This window comes from Phoenix dactylifera, chromosome 11 (assembly GCF_009389715.1).
Source record: "Phoenix dactylifera cultivar Barhee BC4 chromosome 11, palm_55x_up_171113_PBpolish2nd_filt_p, whole genome shotgun sequence".
NCBI lineage: Eukaryota > Viridiplantae > Streptophyta > Magnoliopsida > Arecales > Arecaceae > Phoenix > Phoenix dactylifera.
In genome coordinates this window covers 8498478-8508508 of record NC_052402.1, presented here as the reverse complement: position 1 = coordinate 8508508, position 10031 = coordinate 8498478, and positions in this window count along the sequence as shown.

Here is a 10031-nt window from a genome sequence, read left to right as displayed (position 1 = left end):
AGAATGCTATGCATATTTAAAGAAATGCATGCTTGTTCTCTCAACCATTTAATCACTTCTTATGATAATTGCAATTTTTACCCTACAGGCTTATGATAATATATCTTCGTACTGATGGTGGTGTGTGTTCCCTTCACTTCATACTGTTGGTAGCGATAACCTTTTCCATACATATCCATTTCTCTAAATGCCCGGTCACATTTCTTGGAGACGTTTGTTACATGTACCAACTTGTTAACTAATCATACAATGTAATACGTTTTTTAGTTTACAATTTTAACAATGTAATGCATATTTGATTAGAGATATGTCAGGGTTAGTAGTTCAATTTCTCTAGTTATGCTGCCTACAGTGGCTGATGGCAGGGGCCAACTTTGATTAGGCAAAGTTAATGACTGTTGGATGTAAATGACCAAGATTTCATCTTGTCCTTACCTTGATCTTGGCCCCTCCTCCCATTTTGGTTCTAAGAAATAGGAAAATTTTTTAACTCGCTAATAATATTGTTAATATTCGTTTTGCACATACTTGGTGCATAGGTAATAGATCTTAACAATACTTGATTCTTGATTTGTATAATTTTAATATGGTAAATCTTTTTCGAAAAGAAAAAAGAGGACCATACTGCATCATGATTAATGATTGTAGACTTTCATTACAAAAGGACCACATTATTTCTATATTTGATGACATTTAATATCTAGGTAATCATGGAATTTTATATGTAAGAAAGAGCCTTCTGCTCCATCCCTCATTTTAATTCATAGTTTTCAACCCTTGGGGTGGAGGGAAAGAGGTGTGCAACATCACGATTACATGCATAGGAGGATTGAGCTGGTCCAAAAATTTTCATATACAAGCAACAAACATAGAATTTGCATTGTTGAAAACCACAACCATTACTACCAAAAAAAAAAAAAATCATGTGTTGAAGGCAGGGAGGGAGGGGGAGGGGGGGAGAGAAGAAAAAGAAAATAATGCAACATAAGTAACTATTGCTTAAAAGCACTCTCTCCCCTCTCTCCAAACCATTTGGGCAGCAATGGCCAAAAATTTATAGTAATAGAAATTCAAAGTTCTTTTCTAAGGACTCTAGGTATGACATCATGTGCTACCTTGAACTTTTATTCTTGTTCAAACTAAGAAGGGAGAAGTCACATTCAGCTATGAACTTTGTACTCTATTGCCTTGCCCTCATAGGATAAAATTCTAACAAGAAATCAAACTTTAACACATACTGGTTTGTGACCGATACAAGATAGGCATCCAATTTGAAGCAGTTTTTAGTTTTCCTTTGTGTTCCTTCTCAAACTTTATTTTTACTTCATAAAACTGAAATCTGCTCCCAATTGAACTTTAGTTCAGAAGCAAGCTTGTTTATCAAACTAAGTGATATAATCTTTGTCTAATTGAGCAACACCATATCCCATCTTCTCCAGTAAACGTGTCGCAATCAACAATAATCTCCAGTAAGGAGCTTTCAGAATTACTCCACAAGAATATACTAATAACACAGGATAATCCTTAAATAATATATATAACTTATTGGAATGATAAGAAAAACTTTATTTTATATTGTGAACCTACAATGGGTTCGTGTTGAGCACTCTAACTGAAAATTATAGAATGTGTTCAATCAAACCTAACCAATAACCTATAATTTTTATTGGCATTTTTTCTTCACAGAAATTAACTACTAGTACTCAAAATTAATGTGAAGCACATTCTAACTCAAGTTTAAACACCAAGCTAAACTTAAAGAGTTTGAAATTATTCGCCGATTAAATGACTGATGCTATGTTTCAAGTTAGCTTTTGGGCTATTCATTTGTATCATCTATAGAAAAGCACTATCAACTGGCAGATTAAGTTTCATTAGCAGGTACTGACTTTGTCCAAAGATGCCTTCACCAAGAATCCTTTACCTACTTTGCTGGGGTTGACTTCTGTTGGAAACTGATCACAAAACATTCTCAAGCTACAAAGAATGCATCCTATGGACTTCTAAGGTTCCTAGGAACATCTGATCGATGAATCGATCTAATTCTGATATGTCTCGGGTCCAAGAGAAATTGTACAATGTAATATCTTATCAGAGTTCAATGGAATAAGCAATAATTGTGTTAATTACAAATTTTGGTCTAATGGAAGAAGTCATCTTTGTTCTATTTTGTACCTTGAGCAGTATTTGTGTTATATTTAGCCTAGAGGTCGAAGCTTTTTTCTCCACATGATAAACAAGTGCCGCGGCTAATATTAATCTTGTTAAGTTTTGGATCAATGAGAACATCAGATATTCTTAATGAATTTAACCACAATTCATCATCAAACACACTTAGAATTATGGATTTGGAATGCTCCCTCGGACCACCAAGCATAGTTTTTTTATTGTATGTACTTACATCTCTTCTTCAGCACTTCAGTGAGACTTCTGTACATCTCCTAACAAATTTGAAAAGTCTTTTTGATTGGAAAAATTTCATGGATGATAGCACACACCACTTTGGAGGCGTGTATCTCAGAGAAGTTTCTTTGTTCATCCATTCCAGCTTAGCCATTTTACTCACTAATCCAAGTTGACACTGATCTGAACTTGAGTTATAGCTAGTATTCCAGGATGCCCATCTGTTTAGTCCCAAAGTTGGCTCTCTCTTCTGCATGGCAATCTCATAGCATCAGAAACTGTCTGTAATATTTGGCAACCAAGCCTTAAAGCACTTAGATTCAGATTAATATGGGTGCAAGATAAATGATTCGGATGAGTTGATCTTTTTTTCTTTTTTTTCCTTAGTTCCTGCTGCAGGTTAAATAAAGGCAGATCAAACAATACAAATAGAGACTTTGCCTTGTCCTTCCTCCACCAACTGGGCTAAGCTAGGACTGATGCTGCCCCTGGAAGCTGAGGTCCTCCGGCCCCTGATGTCACCACAATTAGTCGGTGATCATGGAGAGAAGGAAATCTGTACGGTGTGGACCATGTAGCTGGAAAAGCTTCTGAACGAAAAAAGAATGGCTTGCTGGATCCCAATGCAAATGGGGCGGCAGCAGAGGAAAGCAGGGTCCTTAAACCTGTAGCCATTGTTGTTTTGTGCCTTTGGGACCTGCCCTTTTGCCGTCTTGTTCTGCACAAGTGCTGAAACCATGCAATACTGTATTTAAAGAAGAAAAGAAACGAATGCTTTCGAAAGAAGAGTTAAATCAACTATTAAAAGAACAGTAAAAGCTTGGATTCTATCTAGCAGAATCCTGGTACCAGTATGCTGTTTTTCTGTAGTACCTTACTCTCTTTTCTGGGTTTCAGATGCTTTTCTTGGCACTGGGATTCTAAGAAACTGCAGCATGGGGTGGGCCAAAATCCGTGTTATCTTTGCTCTCATGCTGTGTTTTGGATCCAGAAGCATTCCAGTCTCTAGTCTATCTTTTGATAAGGAATGGGGGACGAGAAGAAGTTGGTCCGCACTGCCACAAAAGTGTGATCACTCTTGTTCTTTTTCTTTGATAAAACGGATAGATCATACAAGTCTAACATGAATACATCCAAGAAGATCAAAAATAAAAAAAATGACGGAAATGAGAAGGGATGGTAACGTAGTTGGCTCATAAAATGCCATCAAATTGCGATGCACATAGAAAGCGACTCAATCAGCTGCCCTATTTGCCTCCCAATACACGTATGGAAGGCGACACAATCCATCATCAGTTTGTGGATATCCATCACCTGTCTTCGACTGGCTCCGAGTCCATCTGATTGCTATAGCTCAGTCCTCTTTGAGGTGAACGAGATCTGCTCCCAGGATGAGCCTCGAAGTGTGAAGACTCTACAAGAATGAACCAGACATCATGAAGTTTGTCCATAGTCACTTTGATAGCGTGCAACAATGGACTGATTTATACATCATGGTTTGCTCTCCACCTCATTCACCAAAACAAATCCAGTCTGAGATGCATGTAGGACCATGGACTCTCCACCTGTATGTATAAAGCAGCAAATGCCTCAAAACCAAAGTTTTCATAATATACTAGATAACACTTCATAAAATACAAACACTTCATAAAATACAATGAAGTATAAAATTTATAATGTAACACAAAGTTGTGTGCAAAATCATATATATATATATATATATATATATATATATATATATATATATATATATATATATATATATATATATATATATATATATATATATATATATATATATATATATATATATATATATATATAAAGCTTAGGTGAATGGTAGGACAAAAAGATTGGCAGAGATGATTTTATAATTTCAAGAGATGATAGGATCAAAACTATTGGCGAAGAAAAGATAAATGTTTGATCATAAGACGATGACATAAGGTTGTGATTTTTTTGGTGACTCGAGCTTATTATGTTGTATCAATGTGGGCTTATATTTGCTACTAGGTGTTAGTGGGAGACCATATGCTTGTGTCGGTGCTGAATACCTACAATATGCCAATTAAATGGTGACCCATTTGTACGTAAGCTTCTATTGGTTCATCTTTTAGAGGTTTTGGATAGCCAGCTATGGGCATGAAGAAAAGCAAGGGAAGCAAGATCTACAGCACCCACCACCATGCCATATCTTTTCAATTTCATAACTTATGTCACCCAATCAACATTGATAGCCTTTCAATCTTGTTGACATTATTCTGGAGCTGCTTTTGCTCGGATTCTTCGATCTCTTTTTGCCACAGCAAGTTGGTGGGTAGTTTCCAGTTGAGCACTTTAAACAGAGGAAGATGCCTTCGGTCATGTGAGGCTTCCTTTTTCTTTCCTTCTTTTTTTTTTTCACCCTTAAGCTAGTTATCTTCAATTGTTCGTGGCTCTATTTAAAACATGGCATGCTTTAAAGCTAAACCACAGACCATGTGAACTATGATGAATGATGGAACTTGTATAATTATCCAAGATCTTTTCAGCGAATAACTTATGTGAGACTAAACACATGCCTGCACGGATCCTCACATACTCTCTTATTCAAATTCTAACGTCCTCGTCAGGTTAAGAGTTCAAATTTATTCAAATCTAATCACATTTTAGCGAATAACCTATGTAGGACTAAACATACGCCCGCACGGATCCTCACATACTCTCCCGTTCAAGTTCTGACGTCCTCGTCAGGTTAAGAATTTAAATCTATTTGAATCTAATCAGAAGCACCACGATTGGCCTATGGTCAGGTCTAATTGGCCCATACTGCAGTGTCCCCTAGTCCATATGGCTATGGGCCGAGTTCGATCTGATACTATTTATAATAATCCAAGACCTCACCCAAAAAAACTAGTTGGAAGTTCTTTTTTGAATTTCTTAGTTCTGTATAAGTACTCAAGATCTCTTCGCCAAATAACCGATGTGGAACTAAATACATGCCCGCATAGATCCTCACAGTTTGTATAAAAGGGGATCAAGAGTTATATATATATATATATATATAAAAGATCTTCCCTACACCTTTGAGAACTTAAAAAAAAAAGTTAAGAGAAAAAATATTTCTAATTTGTTTCTTAGAAGAAAAATAAAAGGAGAAAATTTGTTCTTTTCTCATTATTTTCTAAACCTCCCTCATCACCCCACTGTAAGTTGATAATAGGGATTAGCATCAAGAAGCCCCCAACCAACTGTAAGTTGATAATAAGAATGCATTGTTATTTAGCAGCCAGTGAAAAACACTGGTTGAGAGCAAATGCTAGACTGACTGCATTTTTCTCTTATTCACAGTTTCTTCTTGGATGTGTTGTTGCATGCTCTTCTGATCGACAAAAAAATATACTGCTTAGTGCCATCTGCATGATATCTGGGACTGCCACCATTCTGGGCCACAAGAACAAGCGAGATTGCCAGGAAAATTGATCAGGCTCAGTGGAGTGGAGTTGGATGTGGCTGCCACCATGATTTCTATAGGCCTTTTTTCTCATCTTATCCCACCATCTTTCATGCCTCATGTGAGTAATAGAAATTGCCACCAACCAAAAATTATCATTTTCCAATAAATTTAAGCAATGGAATCCCTCTTTTTTAGTCTGACAATTAGCCAAGAGTTAAAAACTTAGACATCTAAAATACTAAGAAAATCTTTAGTAATGGAGCCACTGCATTAGATGTGGGCATAGAATCTTAATTAATGGAAGAAGAAGCCATTGTTTGTGGGGCCATGAATGTGAGTTTAAACCAACAGGCTCAAATTCCGTTTCTCCTCCTCTTTCCAAGAGAGAAAACGTGGGGTTGCCGCCGTGCTGGATTGCGTATTCGGTTGGAAGTTTGTGAGTCAGTGAGCTATAATGGAATTTGGCAGTTAACCATCTTTTTCTTGTCTCCTTTTCCCTTGGTGTGTTTGAAATTTTTCACCCTAGAGAAATGTAACTTTGGGGAGTGGTTGCTTTTTCTGGCTGTTCCCCGAGAGAAGCCTACTTTTTTGTCCAAAAGCTAGTCGCCTACGACTAGTTTGGTTCCGAGATAATAAAAAAAGAATATGGTCAACAGAAAAATTTAAAATATCTCTTATTTAATTAAAGTTTTTAAATAAGAGAAATAAAAAAGGTAGCGTTTTTATGAGAATAATTTTTTTATATTTTATGAAAAAAAATCTATAAAAGACATGAAAAAATTACTTTTCCACCGGTTGAGAATTGAGCCATCAAAACCAATGCATAAGGTCTTTTCCTTTCTTAAAAATATAATAGGTATTTTATACAATTTTTTTAGAAGAAAAATATATGTTCAACCAAACATAAGCTACTAAGGAATGTGTCATTTTTCATGATCAACTAAGTATGCCAAAATCATTTTTTCAGATATCATATTTTTAAGAACCATCTTTTTAGAAAAAATATTTTAGTAAAAAAAATTCTTTCTGCAAACTAAATAAGTTTTTAGAACATGAATTGGCAGCATCAATGTGGTAGAAACCATGATAAAAAGTTTCTGGCTCCACTGCCAATTACATCAAGTAACACTATAGAAATGTAAGAAATATTCTCATTCTTTATTCCCATATGATTGGGAGATATTTTACAAACCTGCAAAAAAAGAGAGATTTGTTTCACTTCAAGGGCTAGAGATGATTGGCATAACAAAGGATGTCAGATAAGAATTCATATTGGTTTGGTTCTCAAATTTACCAACCATGCATCTCCCATGATAAATTCAACACTTTTCTGCCTGAAAATAGAAATTTGCACAATTCACAAACTGAGGGTGTCTAAGATGAATAAAAATAGAAATTATAGAACTTAGTAGGGAGCGTAACATTTACAATTCCTAATAATTATGTTGTAGGTGCTAAGCAAGAGCGATACGCATCATACTTTGTAACAAATGGCAATCATGTTAAGGAATGTCCTCGATCGGGCATAAATAAAAATAAATCCTTCGAGAATTAAAAAAAAAACAGTTCAACTCTCCAATAATTGATTTTATATTATACAAAAATATCTTCTAATCTTTTTTTTCTAAAGCAATATGATGGTCATTTCCCAAGCACCTGGATGCTTTTCAAATCTGTTTATCTTTTTTAATTGCAAGACTTTATATTCACTGGATGTCAAGTCCAAGCCCCTGGGTTTTTTACATCAAGATTATTCTTCCCCTCACCCACTCAGTTGTAAGTTAGGAGTGTTATCACCTTCCATGAGAGCGATGAATTTTTTTGACTAATTCTTCTTTCAAAGTAATTTGACTTGGACCTAACTCAACAGTTGAGGAAAGTTCCAACCCAATACAAAAGAAATATATCAAGGTTAGTTAAAAATGTTGAAGAAAAAGGATAGCTTTCAGATTCATTGGAGCCTAATTAACCATTTGCATGCTAACAAAATAATGAACAAATCAATCCACCTCAGATCCAAACCTATGTCATGAACTTTTGGCTCCTCTACTAGCTGATAACCTTTAAGATTATTGCACCACCAAGTGTCCCAATGAGTTATCAAACTGATTCCAAACTGATGTGAGGAGAGATTGACAAGGGGTTTGGCCATTCATGGGGTGCCGTATGGGATTGGGAACTGGCTTGGCAACTTGTTTAGGCCTTGTTTCCCTTTTCTTTCATATCAGAGTGATTAGATGCCACAGATGGTGGAAGGAATAGGTTGGAGAGGAACGGTTCACCAAACGCAGGGAAATAGAAGTCATATTAAAAAGGCACCAGCATTGAGACTCCATGGAAATCTTTTAGATCACTCCGGTCCCATTCGTTTGGCTCTCTACTCAGTTTAAAAATTAATTCGAATATAAATATATCCGTAGAAATCAAGAAATAAAATATTCAAAAATCAAGTAGGAAGATCTGAAGTGGAGTTCTATAATGTACTCCCAGCCACATAAGTCACTATTCAATCGGCTATACTATTCTCTTTCTTGTAATGTGATGCCTGAAAAGAGAGCAAAATAAGATGAGATGTATCAAAAAGAAATAACCATAAAAGAAATCCTTTTCTAAATAAATTTGAGAAGCTTTCAATATCTATGAAGCGTAAGTCAAGTCATATTCTTCCATGCAGTACGTTATTTCACCATCGGAACCGTAGTATCAAAAATTCTCACTCTACTTGCTACTACTAAAGCACTACTAACACTCATGATAACGAAGTTTGATCCACCAAAACTATCTTTATCCTGTACAGTACTACCACAATTAATCTCGAAAAAATAGGGGATGGTGGCTTTCCAGACTCATAGATAAAGAAACCCTACTTCAACAAAGAAGAGCTAGCATATCCAGAATTCTTGCAAAAACACCGTATACACCTCCAACATTGTTGTTGTCAAATATTTGAAATATTGTATCACCCAAAACTTGAAACTAAATATCCAAAGAGAAAGCAATTCTGCACAAGAAATTTATACCTCACTTTTGATTCAATTTGTTCGGGCGGCCATCTTTCTGATCTAGCTACACCCATAAGTCGAAAGAATTAAATCAAATTGATCTAACCAGATCAAGATTGTGTGAGGACCCGTGCGGGCGTGTGTTTAGTCCCACATCGATTATTCGCTGGGTAGATCTTGAGTATTTATATAGGATCAAGAAACCCAAATAATACATTCTGGCTAGCTATTTTGGGTGAGGTCCTGAGTTGTTACAAATGGTATCAGAGCGGATTCAGCCCATAACCTATGTGGACTAGGGGACACTGGAGCACGGATCTATTGGAGCTGATCACGAGCTGATCGTGGTGTTTGTGATTAGATTCGAATGGATTTGAACCCTTAGCATGACGAGGACGTCAGGGCTTGAACGGAGGAAGTATGTGAGGATCCATACAGGCATGTGTTTAGTCCCACATCGGTTATTCGCTGGGTAGATTTTGCGTAATTATACAGGATCGAGCAACCCAAATAATACATTCCGGCTAGCTATTTTGGGTGAGGTTCTGGTTGTTACAGATTGCGAAGAGACTTTATGCAGTTAGACTCTACTAATTTAAAAAAAAATTAAGACTTAGTTGGCATGCATCTAATCACCTTTTTTTTTTTTTTTTTTTTTTTGGGAGAAAAGGGAAAAAAAAAACTTTGGTAAGACAAACGAGCTGGAGAAATCCGTACAGATACAGTGGTCGTGTCCAAGTGTCAACGGCTACTCGGTCTCGCACTCCCACGTCTTCTTCGCCTCCTTTCCGTCCCAGCGTAATTAATTGCCGACTTTAGTATAAGCTGTCCCCCACCGAGCGTCCTCCAATGATTCGATTTTGACGCGTGGAAAGATCTGGACCTTTCATTTCTATTAGCATAAAAATTTGACCATGGGGCCCACGCGGAGATGCCGCGGCAACCAAGGGCAGGCAAAAGATCACATGAAGTCGCAGGAGAAACATAAATTAATCGAGGCTTCGGTGGCCCAACTAAACGAGAAGGCTGGAATCACCGCAGTAGCACCGGATTGTGCACAATTACTCATTTCGCCCCACTGAGTTTTCTTTATTCTCTTTCTGCTCCTCATTCATTTCTTGAGTAACTTGGACTAATAAGTTAGGAAGGTGGGTTGTTGCAAAGCATGGAAGTAACATACTTTATATGCT